Source organism: Carassius gibelio, chromosome B21 (assembly GCF_023724105.1).
Source record: "Carassius gibelio isolate Cgi1373 ecotype wild population from Czech Republic chromosome B21, carGib1.2-hapl.c, whole genome shotgun sequence".
Taxonomy (NCBI): Eukaryota; Metazoa; Chordata; class Actinopteri; order Cypriniformes; family Cyprinidae; genus Carassius; species Carassius gibelio.
The window spans coordinates 19,104,315-19,124,602 of record NC_068416.1 but is presented as its reverse complement, the minus strand read 5'-3'; the positions used below and the strand labels follow the sequence as shown (position 1 = coordinate 19,124,602).

The 20,288-nt window shown below is 38.0% G+C and overlaps 2 protein-coding genes across 6 annotated transcripts in view; one reads left to right on the top strand and one right to left on the bottom strand.

The window, feature by feature from the left end:
* dnai1.2 (dynein, axonemal, intermediate chain 1, paralog 2) overlaps window positions 1-20,288 on the bottom strand; it is a 230,406-nt gene that overhangs the window by 126,252 nt on the left and 83,866 nt on the right. The window lies entirely within an intron of this gene.
* vav2 (vav 2 guanine nucleotide exchange factor) overlaps window positions 1-20,288 on the top strand; it is a 178,092-nt gene that overhangs the window by 93,192 nt on the left and 64,612 nt on the right. The window lies entirely within an intron of this gene.

The following is a 20,288-nucleotide window of genomic DNA, read 5'->3' as shown; positions in this document are numbered from 1 at the left end:
ATTTATCCAGAAAAATAAAATTTATTTTACCTTATGACTGGTTTTGTGGTCCAGGGTCATACGTTTTCATATATTCACATTTACATTATAAAACACTGACAATGAACAAGATGAATGAAGACTGAAGATTTAACCAACATTTCAATAATTCACGTTTTAACCATATGACAGATTTATCATAAAATCTACAGTGAAAGCCTGAGCTTATAGAGTTATATTTTTGATGACAGTTTTGTTAGTGATGGTCAGCATGTAAGCTGTCTGATTTCCTCATGGGCTGGCAAGCTGAATGCTGTATTCACAGAGAAGACGATGAACAAACAAATGGCAGATGTGTGATTTTGTTTAGTCCTGTTGTGAGTTTATTTTGTGGCCTTTATGACTGCTCTTTACAAGTCCCAGAGTCTCTTGGCAGTGTGCATGTGGAGCAAGTAAGCTCTTTCCCCTATACCATGAAGCCATTGTGTTCAAGCAGAGCTCAGGGCTGTTTTAGATTAACAGCTCCAACTCAGCCCCGGGCTAATTCTGCTCAGTTATCTGGCTTAATTGCATTTTGACCTGCAAAGAGAGATGATGTCCTTTTCGTGTTACACCAAGACACTTAGTGTGGCATATTTCATCCACATTGCTTCACAATCTGCTTCTCGGTTCCTATATGCGCATTTATTGTGATTTCAGAAGATTCAACTGCAAGAAGATGAAATAGAACTTGCTTCTTCACTCCCACGCTGTTTTCTGTGCTGCGCACACACAAACACTGGGCTGAGCTCTCTTTCTTGCACTCTTACACATTCTAATGGACAAATAAAACACAAAATCAAAACATCCCATAAATACAATCGGTTATGTTTTAAAGTAAAAGTGTTGAGAAAGAAAACAATAGCCACTGTTGCCAGTCAAAAAAAAAGAAAAGAAAAGAAAATCCCTCAATGATCTTAGCTGAAGTTTTTTTTTTTATTTTTTTTTTTTTTTTATTTTAAACTTAGTTTATATTTTATTTGCCTGTTGTTCGGCTCTGACTATTGTAATGGCAATGTGCTGTATGTGAGATTATTGTTTCATTATAATATAATTATCCTTATTTAGGGTATAGTCCTATTCTATTTTGACCTGCAGTTTAATAAAAGTTAAACAGAAGAAAGACAAAGTAGTTTCTGAATATTTATTTAAATATGTATAATGATGAAAAACCACGAACATGACCATTATAATTAAAATACACAAATATACCTTTCACAGCCTATTCACACATAGCACCCAGTTTTTTTTACTGCTTTTTTAAAACAATTTATACAGTATAAATGTTTTATTATGCTGAGATTTAGCACTATACATTCTTTCATTTGCAACAAAACTATAAAGTTAAACTTTACCATTCTGAAATGTGTCTACAGAGGCAATAATGCCAAAAAGAAAGCGAAACATTGTAAAATAGGCATATGTTATTCAAGACATTATTATGACATCAACATGCATTTATCATTCTTACAATCAATGCCAGAATGTCCAACTTCACCATGATTAACTTAAAATTGGGTTCTTTTTCCTCAAGTAAAACCAAACTTTAATGTAGCAATAATTAAGACCAAACTGAAAATGGTGTGTGTTTATGGTGCATGTTGTCAATGTTGTCTTGGCGTGGGTGGGGCATGATTGAGGTGGGGCTTGGGTAGACTATATTATTGGATATCTCAGTATTTCTGAGGCGATTATCGATATTTACTATAATACTATTCAAACCTTTGGGGGTCAGTAAAATATCTTTCTTGCTTGCTTGCTGAAATTTATTCAATTAAACAGTTCTTTTTAAACTGAAATAATATTTCACAATATTAATGTATTTTTTTTAAATAATACTTTAAAATAAATGCAACCTTGGTGAGCATAAGATAGAAGCAATCTTAGCCAATTTTAAACTGTGTATTTATTATTTAATCTTGTAATTGACTTTATAATTCATAATGCAACTTTATATTCATAATATGGCTGATAATTTGCCATGGTCTCACAATCTGACTTTATTTTGAAACTTTAAACTATAAACCGCACACCCTGTGACTTCCTGTTAGTGGAGGATAATCTTGAATTGAGAGATAATAGTTGTAAACATTTGTGCTACTGAATCCAATACAGATGAGAGGTCGTTCCAAGGTACATTTCAAACTTTTAGCAATGTTGTGGGTGCTATTTTTAGCAGCAGATAAACCCAAGGGCTGCTCTACTCTGCAGTCAAGCTGGCTTATTGTCATAATGTTGACACCCAGCCCCACTGTCCCTGTGTATAGAGAGGAAGATGAGACGTGTCAGTGGCCAAACTGAGGTCGGATCCATTACTGCTCATCAGTGCTCTAGAGATGTTTGATCAATTTGATTTGTTCAAACAGCATAACGATTTTTGTGTTTTCCGTGTCTCCCCTTTCGCCTCCTCTTAGAGCACTGTTCATTTATATTTAATGGAGCCCCACTGCGGTGATGGCCACAAAACACTTCTTGCTACAGTTATGCAGGCCAGAATATGAGGAAGAGGTTTAACATTGGCCTCTTTAGAGCTTATTAACCGGCCGGTTGAACCACGATAAGTGTGGTTACTGTCAAACCAAAGAGGCTCATGTCAGTGAACTAGACGGAAGGTCTGGAAAGAAACTGGACACACACTCCTCTGTCATCTGTTCCAGAGAACTGCTCTTGCCACTGCTGCCCACTCACTGTAGACAAAGCAGCTTCTGTGTTTGATTGAAAATGAAAGGGAGAAGGAGGGAGAACGTTACAGCTCTATTAAAGACTCAGAACGTCTGAGTCACTCAGTTCAGCACAACACAGCTCAACTTTATTCGCTCCAACTTTTAGGATGTGCCCATTGACACAAACATATAGTGAAAACTCCCTTCCTGCTTTAATATTTCTTTACTATGTTGGCACTCAGTAACTGGAGACCTGAGGTTCTGTGGGTTTGGTGCTCTGAACTCATCAGCAGAACTAAAAAAGCAGCCTGATTCAGGCAGAGCAAACCTGTTTGTTGGTGCAACACTGACTGACTTCCAGTTATACGTAGCCACTTGATCCTGTAGCACAAATCCTGTCTCATGTTTAATTTATTATAATGGCAAACACAACATAACTGGAGCACATGAAGTTGCATGGTTGCAAGTTTGCCTATTGTGTTTCTTTTTAAGTTTTTATAGAAACTCATAAAAAAGTGTGTGTGTGTGTGTATGTATATATATATATATATATATATATATATATATATATATATATATATATATATATATATTCGCGTGTGTGTGTTACTACTGTGCAAATAAATTGCACACTGCAGCTTTAATGATTCTTGTTATTGATTTAAAAAGGTCCACAGCTTAATAATCAAGCGTTATTTTCCAACGACATCAGATCTGAGCGAATGTCTGTAGAAGTTACATTTTATGACTTCTGATTATATAGCCATATTTAGCATTTCTCTTCCCCACAGCTTCTGTATAGAGATCTTTATTATCTGTGAACCTTTGCTTGCAATGTGTCAGTTAGACAACCTCAGATTCATCTCAGAGTAACTGCATTCGGCCAGTTTCAGAACTATGTAAACTCCAGTGACCTTTTAAGTAGGTAATCACAGTTTTAACATTTCATCAAAATTATTGAGTGTTCAAGCGCTATTGTTTGAGTCCATCATTTCTGAGCTGTTATGCTTCCAGTTCTAATAAATTTCTTAGAGCAGTTGAAAGAGAGGAAGGGAGGGGGAAATGGCCTCATAAATGAATAAACCGTCTGCAACAGATTAATGTGGTAATAAAATATGGGGTGTCTCATCTTTGCAGAGAAATCTGAACATTAGATTCAGTGCCATTGGTGTGCTCTTTCACAGAGATTAAACTTTCCCTCTTCTGTAATCCTCTGCAGATGGAGATGAGGTCCGTTTGACCTGGTCACTGTCAACACTCTAGTCTGGAGAGGCTGACGGTGATCAGAACATATTACATTCAGTCGTGTGTCCCAATCAAACCCTTTTTTAGAGGAATAAAATATTAATACATGCAACCTGTATACCTGTTGGCATTTGACTTGACTGTCAGGTTTGTAAAACAAACAGATTATTTTCATGAGTCATTTTCTAGTGAGAATTTATTTGGAAACATTTTTATCTCAAATACAAAAAGCTATGGACATCTCTGACATTCCAGAGCAAAAGGTGAGTAAGAGGAAACTTGCCCAACTCTGAACAGGCTGGCAGGCGCTAAAAGATCGTCACTAGGAAAGAAATGTCAGTATGAATAAAATGAGGAGACATAAAAGTAAAAGGCCAGAGGGTAAAGCTGAGCACTGATGGAGTGTGTCAAATGTTTTTTTTTTTTTTTTTTTGGACTCAAGGCTATTTTTTATAGACCGTGGCGAAACTCTGTCTCTCTGTAGTCATGGTTACAAAACAGTGGACAAATTTTGTTCCGGCAATTGGCACTGCAGTTTACATTCTTGTAATGTCATTTAAAGCAGCGATCTGATATTTTTGCCTCCAGCACTTATGCAGTAATCTAGTTGCTTAATGTAATAGTTATATGGTTGTTTTGGCAGTAGCCTTAATCTAGAGAGCTGAGAGTGCTATGCATGACTGTAACCCTCCCATGCAGATGTTGATGATCTCCAAACGTTTCAGAGCAACGTTTCAGTTTTCCACTGACAGTTCACACAGGCATATGTATTCATAACTAGTTTGTTTTCAAAACAGAGATCTTTTTAGTTTGGATGTTTAATTAGTTTTTATTTTTTTTATTTTTTTTCATTTGTCCTGTAAGTTTAATTTAGTTTTCATCAGTTTGCTAGGTTTGTTTTTTTAGCTTATATTTTAGTTGTATTGTTCGCATACTAACTGGAATCATTACAAAATGTTGAACAGCATTACATCTTGCAGCACAGAGCGTTCTAGTGGCATTTTCATGTTTAATTCATGTTTAACACTTTGTCTCGAACACTACTGTTATTTTTTGGTATGTTGTTTTATTTTAATTTTGAAGCCATGAAAATCCATTCATTTATTAATTTATTTTCTTTTTAATTCAGTTTTTGTTTTAGTTTCCATTAAAAAATAATAACACTGGTTCTGACCTCCAGTATGTTTGCTAGAACCTCCAGCATTATCTCGGTGAACTGAAGGAGGAGGATGTGGTTATATCCATGTAGTTAAATGCACAGCCTTGTGCCTAAACAATGTGTGCCTGTCATCCAGCCACACACTCCTCAAATACCTCCTTCACCCCAGCGTGTTTGTCAAATCCCATTTCCTCGAGTGGATTTAGGCTGATCTGGATGCAGGGGCTCAATTTCCAGAGATGTATGAAAAACAAGCACCAACCAACTTTATTTTCTTTTCCGGCAAAAAAAGGAAATGGAGAAAGAGAGGGGTGAAGGGGAAAAAAAGTAATTTAACCAGCAGGTAGGTTAGTGATCTAGAAACTGTAATATTGCTTTTATGTTCGGCCCCATCTGCCGTGTCTCCTATGGTGGTGTCTTCCTCCCATTCTCTCCCTCGCTACTTCTCTTCTCTTTCTCTCTCTCTGTTCCCATTCTCTCAATTGCATTTAGGCAAATGTAGCACTATATGGACCAGAAACCAAGCCCGTTTCAATGCAAGAATTTGTACTGCATGTTAGCCTCTGCTCTTCATTCAAAAGGCAGTTTGTGAGGGTTAAGTTACCTTTGTCGCATGAAACCTGAGATGGCAGTCTGTGTGTGTGTGTGTGTCACCAGTCTGAGATGAGATCTTCAGAGTGGAGAGAAGCAATGCCAGAGGCACACAGAAAGTCAGTTTCCCCACGTAGCCAAACACAGCACTGCAGGTCTGGTGGAACAAAAGAGTGAAGGGATGCATTATCTTAATGGCCTTTTCTGCTTCACAGTGAGGCATTAAACAAATTACTACTCCATCTCTCTAATGTGAAGTTGCAAACAACAGGTAGATGCTTTTGAAAAGGGCAAGTTCAGACATTTTTCCTCCAAAGGAAGCTCCAGATTTTTTTGGATCCACGCAGCAATGTTACTACTTAAACATTGCGCAAGCTTGATTACATTTACTCCGTTCCCATTTAATGATGTAATGTCTTGTTCGGAAAAGTGATTGATCAACTAGTTAAGTGTTGTGACAAGCACAGTGGAATGAGAGATGAGGTTGAGCCGAGAGCTTTTACTCCGTCGGAAGTGATGAGGCTCAAATCCTCTTTATGAATCAGATATGTTTGGATTAGTGAGCATCCAGAGATGCTGAGGTCAGCGAGGTGCTGACAGGGAGCAGGCACACAACTTCCATCCCAAACACCAGCTCTGTGGTGTGTCAGGATGCGCCTTTGCCTTAAGGATCTGTGTTTTGTTCCCGTCACTGTGGTGGTAGCAATAGAGGGGGACTTCTGGCAAGAATTTAGGGGTCTTGAACGTGATCATACAATAGAGAGGATAAAATGAGGAAAAACGCTGTACTGGTTTGTGGTATCTGTCTATCCGCTCTTATTTTAGCTGTGGCTTTGGAGACAGTCCGCCCATGTTCCTGTGTTCCCAGGCGGTTTTACGTCAAGCGAATGTTGGTTGTGGTTGACTAGCGCCAAAAATGCTCCTTCAATCAGCCTGATTCGGGCCCAGAGAGTTCTAGCACACAGCGTCACAGCTTGGCACGCAAAACTGCAGCACGTAAACATTAATGAGCTGGAACTTCCCTGCCGCATGCGGCATGCTTCCATTTTCACACTCCATGGTCAGAAAGTTCACATCTCACTTTCTTGGGTCTTTTTGATTAGCTTGTTCAGATTGTTACGCTTCAGGAATGGATTATTAAGAATCCTGTACATTGTGCATGATCAGGAAAGGAAGTTTTCTTCTAGTAGACAGATGGTAAATAGCAGCTATAAACCAGTGACTCTCTCCTCAGATGTCCAGCTGATGAGCTGAACTTGACCTCAGCTTGAAATGCCAGCCACTGTGTGCCGTCCCAGCTTGGCATCGATTCAGGCCTCCCAGCTGAGATTGGCATGGTCTCTTTCTTTGTGGAGGTTGAGCTGCATTTCCTCTGGGCTCGCAGAGGTTTGCGTGTCTGGCTTCTTTTCCGGCAAATGAACAGCAGGCTGAGCTAAAAGTGCTGCATTCAGAGATGTGAATGTATCACATCAGGCATGCAACATGCCGTCTCAGTTATCTGAACAAACAATCTCCTACAATGCCTCTCAGGTTTTCAATTAAAACATGGCATTTATGCACAGTAATAACCACCACAGTGCTTACTGGCTGATATTAGTGTTTTGTGTGGTTGATATTGGATATATATCGCTCTTTTCCCCTATTTTCACATGTAAACTACCATTCAAAATTTGTGGGATCTTTAAAAAACAAAACAATTAAGTAATCTTTAATGCTAACCAAGGCTGCATTTATTTGATCACAAATACAGTAAAACATAAGATTGTGAAATATATTTAGAAATTTAAATAACTTGTTTCTTTTTTAATTTATTTAAAAATGTATCTAATTCATGTGATGGCAAAGCTGAATTTTCAGCAGCTAATAATCCAGTCTTCAATGTTACATGGTCCTTCAAAAACATTCTAATATGCTGATATATATTTTAATATTTTGTTCTTATTATTGTCAATACTGAATATAGTTGTGGTGATATTTTTATTTTAATTTTTTTACGATTTATTCATAAATAGAAAGTAAAAAAAAAGAGTTCGAATTTAACTAAAATGTATTTAAAGTAGAAATATTTTGTAACAATAAATATCTTTACTTCACTTTTAGCATTTAAAAAGACAGATTTATAGCTTTTAGATTTTAGCTTTATTTTTTGTAAATACTATATATATAATTTTGTATTTATTTAAATAAAATATGGTAGAATTATTCAGTTATAAGCTATAACATGAACATGATAAACAATTAAAGTAAAGCAAATCTTTGTAATTGTCTTATTGCCATCAGCTAGAATTGTTTTGTTGGTGCATCAGTGCATGTCATGTTTATGTTATTTTGTGTACTTTTTAATGAGTTATTTGTATATGTTTTTTTTCCCACCTTGAAATGCATGCAGTTTGTTAAGGGCACTTAAAGTTGAAAGTTGCTGAAGAAGTGGTAATTTTAAATTGATATGACTTGCCCTCAGACTGTGGCCATTTTTTGTGTATATGTGTGTCTCTGTGGTGTGTCTCTTCTCTAGGTTGCTGTTAGTTCTGTTAGCATAGAGTGATCGAGGTCAATGTTGTCCTAGGAGGAAGAAGACATCACACTGATATTAAAAGCGCCCGTCAAATTGCATTGAATCAGAGGGAACAGAGTCTTGCTCTAGTGAGAGGACAAAGGCTTGCGTCTCCAACAGGACCACTGAGCTGGGTTTGCCTTTTTGGGGATGGATGTGATTGTTTTGAGTGTTTGACGGTCTCATTCTAAATTGGTCTTACTGTGGGTAGTTGTTTCACTAAAAATGTTTTCGATTCACTTAAAAAGAATCCCTTTGATTCCCTTAAGAGTCATTTGTTCAGGAGTTAAAGTATACAAGACATGCATGTTTTTGATTCACTAGAAAGTGCCACTCATAAGAATCATTTGTTAGCCTTGTCCCTTTTCTTTCTTCAGCTATTGACATCTTAATGGATTGGTTGTGGGTTGACTAAAAAGACCTAACGGTGCAGAGAGGAAAGAGGGAAAGAGAATTGGTGTCAGAGGCATAACATTTTTCCCCCATTGAATGATTTTTGCAGTGTCATGGTGTTTTATTCTCCTGTCTCTAATGGAAGCGCCGATGTTTCCATCTGCTGCCACATCAGGTCAATTCAGCCCGCAAGCCAATATCCCTAAAACACCACCAGTTTCCCATTAAACACTGCGACGATGAATCCACATGAATAGTTTGATAGCTGCTCTGACTAGAAATCTGGCTGGCTGGAATGTACATTCATAGCCACAAGTGCTGCATTAGTTTACGAAATCATTCAAGACTGACTAATATTGCAGCACTTTTATTAGTGTTAATACTTAAAATAAATATTGCATAATTATTATTTTTTCTTTTACTATCAAAACCGTTATATTATAATACCATTTGTAAGTAGTAGTTAGTATTACTGTGGCATCTGCTGTATGTTGCCACTGACTATTAAAGGAATATTTTATGTTTTCATGTCAATGTTAATAGTTGATCACAGTTCAGACAAGAGCAGTATTGAAGTTCTGAAGTCTGATAGGCTTGAACATGTCCATTGCTCTGGCTGTATGCTGTGCAGCACACTTTCATAAGCAAGGTTTGAGAGGTTTCCCTAAAGACTGCATAATCATTCCAGCCAGCTCATTAGGCCCCGGAGCAGTCCAGTGGCCCTGCTGGGTGTGTGCGTCGAACTGGCACTCAGCCCACGTATTCAAAGCCAATCAACCTTCTCCAGAAGGAAAGACGGGAGAGATAAGAAGATACAGAGAAGGAAGGATTGAGATCTACACAGAGGGGGGTCATTACGTTCATTCCCACCCCCTCGAGGTGCAGAGGAATTGAATAATCAAGCGCGATCGAGCTGGATTTCCGAGTACCTCTGATAGTGCGGCTGTGACGTCTTCATTCAGTGCAAACAGGATCTAGTCCTTGTCCAGAGAGGGGACATGCAAGAATAACTGAGATGAAGTCACTACTCCTATGTGATGTAGTCAGTTGCTGTTCACTACCACCAGACTAATTGTGGAGATCAATTCTAGCTCAGTGTGTGAGCATCAAGGCTTCTTTCTTTTTAATATTGTACATTTATTGGCTATTGCTGATAATTTTCAGCTTTCCATTATCATAGGGGATTTTATACTTTTGTCCCTAAAGGATTCAGATATGTAGACATAAGCCTGTTAAACTAATCTACTTGTTTTCGTTGATACAGATCAGGAGTGTCAAAGTGTGCTGAGATTTTGTGATTAATATGGCAGTATCTGCTTCCTGTCCCAGTCTTTTCCTCTTCCTGTTGATTCAACCACAGAGCTGTGCAAATGGAGTAGATCAAAACCACCATAGATGGATAGATGGATACATTCTAATCTTTTTTATTACATTTTTTATTTTGTTTGACCTTTTTTTGGTCTGATTTTTGTAATGTGACAAAAAAGCTGAAACTGAAAGTAATGTGTGTTGACGGCCAGAACTGTGGATGTCTCTGATAGTTATTCCCTTGCTGAAGAATGTGCAAGCCTCTCACAGGGCATTTGAGCTGGGACAGGTGAATCGTGATAGCCCAACAATAAAGACTGTGCATAGCAGAGCCCTGAATCACTACCGAGAAATGAGAGTGAATGATCTTCTTTGTTGTATGATCTCCATTACAAAAGAACTGGATGGATACAATACTGTATCCACAGACAGAATAGACTCCACATGCACAGGGTGCTTCCTTGGATGGGTCCGTCTGGACGTGTTCCTAGCCAGGGGCTCATTCATCAGAGTCTCCGGAGTGAATAAGCGACTGTGTGTGTGTGTGTGTGTGTGTGAGGCTCTAGCAGACTCTTGTGACAGGCTGAAGAGATGAGTACAGGAGATTTATGACCCTGATCTAAGATCCATGATGGACTGAATGTGGAGCTCAAACCCTTTTGATAAACTCTTTCTCCACCACTTCCTCATTCAGTGTTTGACTTCAGAGAAGCTGAGATTGATTTACAGACATGTTCTGTTTCATAGTCTTTTTCTCTTTTCTCTGGACTACAAAATATGTAAGCCCATTTTTGGTGAATTTTTTATTTTTATTTTGCAAATGTGATTTTGTTCTTTGTAACTTTATATCTCACAATGTGCCAAATAAGATTTGGTAAGATTTTATTTTATTTAATGTTTTTGAAAGAAGTCTAATGCTCAACCACAGCTGCATTTGTTCGATCGAAAATACAGTAAAAACTACTGTATTGTGGAATATTATTACAGAATTACATTTATTTAAAATAACATAATATTTTAAAATGTGATTTATTTCTGTGATGGTTAAGCTAAATTTTTAGCTTCCATTAGTTACAAATCTTTATAGCCATGTTTTATCAATTTAACAATTCCTAGCTAAATATAAGTGCTATTTTTATACTTACTGAATTTCAAAATTTTAATTTAATTTTAATTTTAAAGCTTTTTAAAAAAGAAACTGGCTTTCTCCAACATTATTCATGCTTTGTAACTGTTCTAAACCACTGAAATTCAGTGTACAAATTTCACATTTCACCACCCAGAAACAGATGTGCAGGCAAATCCATTAGACAGCTTGTACCTTCCACAGCAATGCTCATGACAGAGAATGTTATTTGTGTGGAATGGTTGATTGACACATCTAAGCAATGAGAAGCCTATTTGCACTTGTCATAAGAGAGAATTATTAACCATCTACGCCTCGGCCACCAAACTTTGATTCTCGCTCTCATTAGCATTATTCCGCAGTTGGTGTGTCGTTTTGAGGTAGTAAGCCTGCCTGCGGGAGAAACCATCATGGCATGCAAGCCTGAATTTGTACTTTCAAACAAACCAAAAAAAATGGGGAAATGCCATCTCGCCCCACATCAGGGTGTGTCTGTTGCCTGGGAAGCATGCTAACACCCTGTGATGTGTCTGGCTATCTCCAAAGGTTAACCGCTGAAGAAGTCACCAGCCCAATTTGACATGACATCTCCCCCCAAGAGTTTTTGGAGGGTGTCTGGTAATAAAGCACCCTCAGATTCCCTCAAACGGTTTTGTAATTTTGTAATGCCTACATTACTTGTAGCATTTAAAATGCAACATTTTTGTTGTTAGTGCTTTATTTATTTAGTGTTCATTTTTGTTATATTCATAGGCGCATTTTAGTCTAGTGTTCGCTTTCATTATTGAGTTGTTTGACATGTTTGCTGACTCCACAGACAGAAACCAGCGTATGTATTTGGTGAACTCTGCAGAAGAGGTCATGACCTGTTGAAAACTGTCACAGCGAAACATCTCTGTGAAGTCAGGCTCTTTTTAATGAAGACGTAAGCCTGTGCTTTTGATCTCATGCCTGAAAAGGTTGGCACCTCTTTCTTCAGTCACATCTGAGTGAGTTACGGGATGATGTCTCATTGGGGTGATTCCAAATCTTTTTAGATTTTTTTTTTTTTTATTGTTCTCCCCACAGGCTTCAAACTCACCTTGTTATTTTGAGTCCCCCCAGCTGCGAGAGAATAATGCAACCTGACAATCTTGTCACAATCCCTTCCACCACCTCCGTCACCCCCCCCCCCCCCCCACACACACACACACACACACACACTCACACACACACTCATTTTTATACGCCCCTTTCCCTTCGTACTGAAGATCAGAGACGAGAGTGAATTTATCAGTCAGTGAGTAACATGACTATCTTTCTGTCAGAATTGAGTGTCAGCTTTGATAAGAAACTACTAGTGTCGATTCTTTGTTTAATCACCATCATCATTAGAATGCTCAGTGGCATTATGTTTTGAACATCTTGACAGCGCTCATGGCAAATTTCTAAATTAGTAGTTTAAACGACAGAGAGCTGTAAAGGCATTCTCTAGAAAGCTGCTCTAAATTGGATTGGTACAGCACTATTCTGTGAATGTGAGCATTTTCAAATCTGTTAATTGTGTACAAATACCACATACATTTCTTTTATTAGCCCATTAGGAACCAAATTCAGCAACCAGTTGTTAAAGATCTGGTTTGGTAGCTGAGACCGGCTCCTTTACATCTTGTTTTTCAGTCCCACAGTTTTATCCTCCTCCTCTGTGGGTTTTTCTGTCAAAGAAACCTCTTTATTCTTGTCCACCGGGGCATTTCTCCACTTTTGTCACAGTGCATGCTCGGAAGTTGTTATGATTATACAGTTCTGTCTTCAATCCTCAAAGGCACAAATGTAATTTCATCCCTAAGCAAATTAACTTTATTTTAAGAAGAATCTATTTTTTTAGAGTCTTTATACTATTTTTAATGATTTGTGTCCTGTGAAATGGTATTTTATTTCATATACAGTGTGATTTTATATTAACACTGTTTCATTATGAGATGGTGTATAAAGTTGCAGTTGTTAGATATTAAGTTATAAATACAAGAACCAAAGTTACAAGTACCTTTTTTTTTATACTTTCCATAGATGCACCAGGTAAAGTAGCTGATGGTTATTTTATTATTTTATTTTGATTAGAGATGATGCGATCATCCATCGGCGATGTGTCAGCTGCGTGACTGAGAGGGAGGAGTTACAAGAAAGAATGTGAGGAAAAAATAAATGCTGATTTATTCATCAATGTGTAAAAATTAATTAATACATTTTTTTATTTTTTTTAATGAGCTCTAAAATATTTTTAGAATGTTCATTACTCTTGCTTAGACCATCTACAAATGTTAAATCTTAAAATAAACGTTAAATTTACTATTGCATTTTTTTTAATGCAGCGATTGATATAGTTTATTTATAGTAATTTTCAAAGCTTCAATGTACTGTCATTATAAAAGAAATTCATTATTGTTTAATTCTAGAAAATGAATTCTTGTTAAAAAATAATTTGCTTGTAATTTCCACATAGGAGAGACTTGGTGTTGTATCCAAACAAAAAGGAAATATATCAGCTATCGGCCAAAATGAATTGAAAAATATCGCCATATCAAATATCGTTATATGTTACAGGTAATGCCCAATGTTATGGGCGATAATACAATAAAGTAAACAATCTATATGCTGGAGCAGTAATTAAAAATACTATTATTACCAATATTGTTCAGTATTGTGCATCCTTGAATATAAACAGATTTTTGATTTCAGTGGTTTAAAAAAAAAAAAAAAAAAATCTCAATGTGTGTGTGTGGGGGGGGGGGGGGTAGCTTTGTGGCCTCTGCATCCAATGACCTTATTGACAGAATCTGCAGCAGCAGTATCATGTGACTCTGCCCTCAGGTGTCTATCATGGATGTCGCAGTAACACAGAGTGGTGTCGCCAATTAGGCCAGTGCTCCAAATGGAAGCCCTTTGTCCTGCTGTCACGTCAACTGCCACTGGAGAGACCTTCTGTGGGCCTTCATTTGACTCCCACAGACACTCCTGTACCGTAACAGAGAAAGCAGCAAGATCAGAATAAGATAATTCATTATGTTTATCCTCTTTTTCTTTTCTCACTGTTCTTCCCTTTAGCTTACAAGAGAGGGTCACTTCTCACAGCAAGAGCAGGTCAGCATGAACGTCTGAATTCTCTGTAAAGCAGTAGTTGCTCAGTTCTGCTTACCAAGGCTGCATTTATTTGGTCAAAATATAGTAAATGATAATATTGTGTAAAATTATTACATCTTAAAATAACTGTTATTTTAATACGTTTTAAAATGTACTTTATTCTTGTGATGGCAGGAGTGGTGGTGAAGTAAGATGATCCTTCGGTAATACGCTGTTTTGGTGTATTTAAATAATAAATAAGTAAATGTATTTTTTTTTTATATAAATGCCTTTTTGCATTGATGCCATAGACATCACAATGAAGTAGTTTTATTAGTATTCAGAACCACACTCATCATACTAACAGACATGATGATCTCTTGTGGTATAATTTTGATGAATACAAGGTAAATGCATAGAGCTGTGATTTATTTTAATGGATTTTCAGTGCCTGGACCCGTGGGTGCTTAGCTTAAGTAGGCACTCTGTACTTGACCACTGTGGGCCTTGTTTGAACGTGATAGAGAAGCTCTGCATGGCTGACCTGCCACATTAGAGCACTCTGACCCTGTGACTGTGAGATTGGATATGGATATGACAGAGAGAAAGTATCAGAACTCTCCCTCTGACTGAGATGGATGAAGCAACACCGCTTCTCTAAGGCTCTGGATTTGCTTTGGCTCACTATAAAGAGAGTCCTGGGTTCGATTCAGGGAAAAGGATCTGTGCATCCTCGCCAGACACAACAGTAGATGTCCTGGGACAGTCTGGAAGAAAGAGTCACAGGGTACATCCGGCCATTTATTCTTCCCAGTTTACCTTTATCTCCTCCAGCGCAGATCTCCAACCCTGGCCTTGCTCACCCACCCTTGGGCACTCAGATTAAACCCAAACTAATCCCATCCACTCAAGCACGCTCCGAGGCATGAGAGCCTGCCCAACAGCTGCCTCAATCTACCCAGCATCCCCTGATGTGTGTCCCTGTGGGTGCCCTGCTGATAAAACCGGTTGTGGAGGAATTTGTTTTTACTTCAAAAAACACGGGGCTCCCTGAAGACACGCCCTCCACCCTACAACCTAAACCTGCAGAGGAGGTAGAGAAAGAAGAATGCATGGATACAGTTTCTAGGGAGTGAAAGGACACTAAGCTCATATCATTGTCTCATAATCCCTTTGTGTTCCCGGATTCCTTGGATTCCAAGAGTGAAATCCCTCCTTCGGTCTGTCTTACACAATCCATTGTTGTCGTAACAGACACACTCACCGTGATCTTTTACAGCTGAATATTTCACTGACCTTGTGCTTTTCACTAAACCCATCATGACCTTAACCCATATTTTTTCATCAATATAACATTATTACAATGGTTCCAATGCAATATTGTGTTGAGTTCTTTCTTTTTGATTTTTAAGACACCCATCACTACTGATGTTGCCTTTGTGTGGGGTTAAGCATATTATACTGTATATTTAAACAATTAATATTAAAGCATTTGGTCAAACCCACTTAAGGTCACATCCACAACCTTTGTGTTGCTAGCAATGTGCATTACTAAAGAAAAGCCTTTTTTTTTGCGTTAAATGAATAATACACCCTAAAATAAAAATTCTGTCATCTGTCTGTCAATTCTGTCATAGTGTTTTATTTTCACATATCCGTTTTTGTGTCAACCGTTTTCTTTCAGAACCAACTGATTCTGTATGTCAAGCTTTTGTGTTTTGACAGTATTTGTGAAAAAGATAACTTAGTTCAGTAATCGGGTGCTGTTTGACAGGCTTTTTTAGTGTGCATGTTTCCGGTTGTACATGCTCTGAAAAAGTGCACGTAAGACAGGCGAGTGAATGAAACATTTAATCAGAAAGGCTTTAAAGCACATGCAAAGAATGTACTTCTGTGATTGCGAATAAGTACGGTGTCCTGTGAGAGCAACTTTACCGCCGAGTTAACACTGATGAGATGTGAATGCATGTGGCGTTGTACAGTGAGACGGAGGGGCCAGAACTGCAACTGATCGAATGTGTGCTGTAGCAGTTATTTCTTTAAAAGCAGATCTTATAAGCATTTTTATCATCCATGATCAAAAATCATCATGTTGCACACGCCTAAGTTCTACCTTATGCTGTATTTTCAGAACAGGACGAGCATTTCAGTCACATTTCACATTGGACCAATCAGCTTAAACCGCTCTAGCAATTTACCCACTTTATAAACAAGCATCACATGTGGTTTTGACTGTGGCGTCTGGCACTGAGAGCGAGAGATGATAGGGTATACTTGGCAGAACACACCTCTCATTTCCTTTGTTAACTTACGAAACAAACTGTAGGCCTTTTGTCTGTTTCTGGACTTACTCGGTACGAGTCAAATAGCGTAGAAAGTCTCAGTCTTCTCATTAAGATTAGGATTTAAAGCTGTGTGTGTGGCATGCACAGTTTTTCTACATTGTGCTTTCTGTGTGTTTTCCCTTCCTTTTAAGCAGAATGCATTACAGCATGTTTTGTCTGTAATCACAGATATTATGGCTCTGTTAAACTTTTCAGAGAGCAAGGCCTATGCAGAAACGGTTCACTTTGTGGTATTTTGGCAGTGTTTTCCCAGTGGAAAGGCAGGTACGAGACAGGTGGTGTTCACAAGTGACTGCAGTTTAAGTAAATAGCCTTTTGCTTGGCTAGCACCATTGCTTGGTGGATTTGTAAACACAGGGAGCCAAGCCAAGACCACAAGAGCCCTCCATCTGATAAGAGCCGTATAATGATTTTCAAATGGGAATTTATACTCCGAATTATTTGAGTGACCACTTTTGTCTGGTTATGCATCCATAATTCACCAATTACACAATGTTTAAAAAAGTTTATCTGATTATCTGACTTTATTAAATTAGTTGACTTAATTATTGAAATTAATAAAAAATAGTTAATCTGGACTCTGGAGTCTTGACATACAGTATATGTATTCATTTGTATTATTTATTATTATTGCAGTTCATTTAAAGAAGAAACAAGTTTTCTAAAGTTTTCATACTAGAATTTTTCAGTGAATTCTCCCTGCCCCACTCTTCACAGACATAAATGTCTCTTTTTTTTTTTTTTTTTGGCAGACACGGCATGAAAATAAATACTTAACCCGCTGATGTGTCAGTGTGGTTAGTTTGTAATATTATTAGATATTGTAGTAGATCTGTTTGTTGGCATTTCTCTTGAGTACAGGCACAAGTCTTTCAAATCTTCCTTTGTGTTCATACTGAAGTATGTCATCCTTTCATGCTCAGGAGCCGGAGTGGGTCTTTGGGGCAGCGCCATAGACATTTGGGTCACGGCCCAAGCCCCCCTCCCTCGTGCAGTAGGGTTGACTGTGGAAAATCCCTGCTAAACACGCAGCAGCTGGAGTCCTGAGAGAGGATTCAGCTCCGGCTCAAACTTTACTGCCAGCATGTTCGTCATGTCACCACGTCAGCTGATACCCCATGCCACGGCACATGCACATGGAGTGGTGACATCACTCCTCAGCTGATGTGAAACAGAAGGCTGTGTTGGTGATGGTGTTTGTTTGTCCTTTGTTTTGTTGGTTAAGCCTGTTTCTGACTTCTGGACAGACTAGACTGACAAACAAATCATGCCCAAATCAAAAAATACCCACCACCAAACAAAAATCAAATCTAGAGACATTTAGACATATTGTATTGTGACATCTAGGTGTGTCATATCATAAGGTTAGTCTTAGCCTAGTTAAACAGAGAGAACCAGGAGACTTTTAGTGGTGGGTCTGGTGTTTGTGTGTCTGTTGCCAAGTTTATTTTGAATAGTGTGAGTTTGTGCTGGTTGGTGTCCTGTGCTGCTGGGTCCATTTGAGACGAGTGCCAGGACTCAATCTTACTCAGTGCCATCTGTTCACACATCTCCTACCATTCTCAGTTCCCCGCTGAAACTCCAAGACTTGCTCAAACTTTCATTTAGAGTACATTACTTTTTAATAGTAAATCCCCTTTGTTTACCAAAAAATAAATTTTGCTTAATTTTCAATAATTAAAAGAAAAATTAAATTAATGTTTTATGCCTTCAACCAGAAAAACGTAAATACATAACAGAATTTCCAAGGGGGAAAAAACTTTTCATAAGGCTATTTTAAGATATATATATTTATTATATATATTATATTATATATATATATATATATATTATATATATATATATTATATATATATATATATATATATATATATATATATATATATATATATATATTTTTTTTTTTAACAAATTAAGTTGTTTTTATGTTTTCATGTTGTCATCTATCTTTGCATCATCTTCTTTTTTGTCTTCACTGTTCTCTCCTCTTGGGTATTCTTATACTTTGCTTCCCTTCTGTCTCTTCTCTTCTTGTCTCGTACTACTTCTGTACTTTTGTACTGATTATTCCTTCTACCACTTTCTGTCTTGTCTTGCCTCATCTCGTCTTGGCCCATCACTCACCTCGTCATGTCTATTCTTTTGTCTTCGTCTCTTGTCTCCTACTTCACCTCTTCTAGTTTTATCTCACTTCATCTTGCCTTTATTTTTTTACTTGTCTCTTCTCTCCTGTCCTCTCCTCTAAGTCATGCTTTGATATGTTGTTCTGTTGGACAGGTGGATTTGCCACATGTTTGTAAACCCTGCACATATAGACAATGCTGGCATGTCTTCACCTCTGATAAGCGACTGTATAACATTAGTGAACAATCTACGAATCTTTCTCTCTCTCACTGCTATTGTGGCTGATGGACAGTATTGTGCTGGTTTGGTGAGGTGATGCATGTTGTGTCCTGACTCTGATCTGACGCTTCTCATATACACCGAAGCACTGAGATGAGGGAAAAATCAATATTATGAGAAAACAGAGCGAGAGCTGTTGACCTGACCTGAGGGAGAGATGAATGATGAAAGTGACTGAGTACAAGAACGAAACGCCGCATTAGAAACACAATCCAGAGAAGAAAAAGCCACAGCTTTGATGGATGAGTCACATATCGTCCCTGCAGGTGATGTTGTGTTGAAGCTCCATGAATATTTAGACACATTAGCAGATGAACACAAGAGCAATACGCCTAACAGCCTAACACATAGACTCATTTAGCTGTATTGATCCCTCAATCATCTGTTCTCCTGCCTGGACGGAGTGTGCTTGATGCAAGTTGGAAAATAGGTGGTAGAATATCTGATCTAATGCATTATGGTCTGTCATTATGTCATTTATCCAGTCTTGTCAGCATTAAGAGAGATGTCCCTTTGAACAGATATACACAGGCCTACAGCCAATTCTGCTCTCATTTAGGGGAGAAATTCTGTGGATTAGATTTGAGAACAAGATGTAAGTAATACAAATTTTGTTAGTAGCTGAAAACATGATCAAATTAGCCATGATTTTTTTCATAAACAAACACTCAGGGGCTGGGCAAAAAGTATAATTTTGTGAATGACAGACATTGCAATTCTGCAGAAAAGAGTTGTTTGTGGAGCCACAGATTTTGTGTGGGTACATGTAATACATGTAAAGGATTTAAGCATTAAATGACAAAAGTGCTACTATAGACTGGCTGTTTGTTGTTAGAGAGCTTCTACATCCTTTACTAAAGCTGATTTATTGATTGTTTCCATGCTATATTTTCTCATATATATCGCCTATTACCTATAGTAAAAACCTTAAGCTCCACACACATCTGTACAAAGTGTTGTGCTCTGACTGAGGAGCAACTAGTGTCACCATGGCAGCAGGCAAGGCAAGCTGAAAACATGTCCATGAGTGTGTAATGAAGCGACACGGCACCATCTTCACTTCTGCACATGCACATGTGCTTTCCTGTTTGTGTGTGTGTGTGTGTGTGTGTGTGGCTTTTGCATTACACATTGGAGACCCTCTAGCACACCATCTGGAAGCCTCTAGAAGGGCCACCAATAAGCTTACTCGCATGTGACTCTCGACTGGCATTAAATCAGTGTAAATACCGCACACGTTTAACCCTGTTACCCGGCACTAATGCAGCTGGGGAGAGGAGGGGCCTTCACAGATCTGTGAAAGCAATTCACGTCTGTGATTTCAATGGAGCGTTTCATGCCAAATGTCCGTTAATATCGGTATTAATGGAGTAGCATGATCCGT